The sequence below is a fragment of the Pterocles gutturalis genome, unplaced genomic scaffold (assembly GCF_000699245.1).
Source record: "Pterocles gutturalis isolate BGI_N339 unplaced genomic scaffold, ASM69924v1 scaffold3837, whole genome shotgun sequence".
Taxonomy (NCBI): Eukaryota; Metazoa; Chordata; class Aves; order Pterocliformes; family Pteroclidae; genus Pterocles; species Pterocles gutturalis.
This window is the reverse complement of record NW_010115038.1, coordinates 1744-1969: the sequence shown is the minus strand read 5'-3', so window position 1 is coordinate 1969 and position 226 is coordinate 1744. Positions and strand designations below refer to the sequence as shown.

The window sequence follows — 226 nt, the reverse complement described above, 5'->3', positions numbered from 1 at the left end:
AGAGTGCTCGTGGTGCCCCCTCCCTGGCCAGACACATGGGGGGAAGGGGCTGGGGACCCCCCATCCTATATTTTATACATCTTACAGATCTTATCCTATGGTGCTTTGTGCCTCCGGGTGCTCACCCTTCCTCCAGCTCATCCTCCCCAACACGATTCCCACCCGGCATCCTCCAGCAGAACACCCCAGTGCAGGAGCAGCTTTGAAAGAGGGGATGGCCCCACTA

At 58.4% G+C, this 226-nt stretch overlaps 1 protein-coding gene across 1 annotated transcript in view; it reads right to left on the bottom strand.

The window, feature by feature from the left end:
* The window catches only part of LOC104462874 (proprotein convertase subtilisin/kexin type 6-like), a gene marked incomplete at its 5' end in the record, with an annotated part of 6652 nt that overhangs the window by 5981 nt on the left and 445 nt on the right, over positions 1-226 (bottom strand).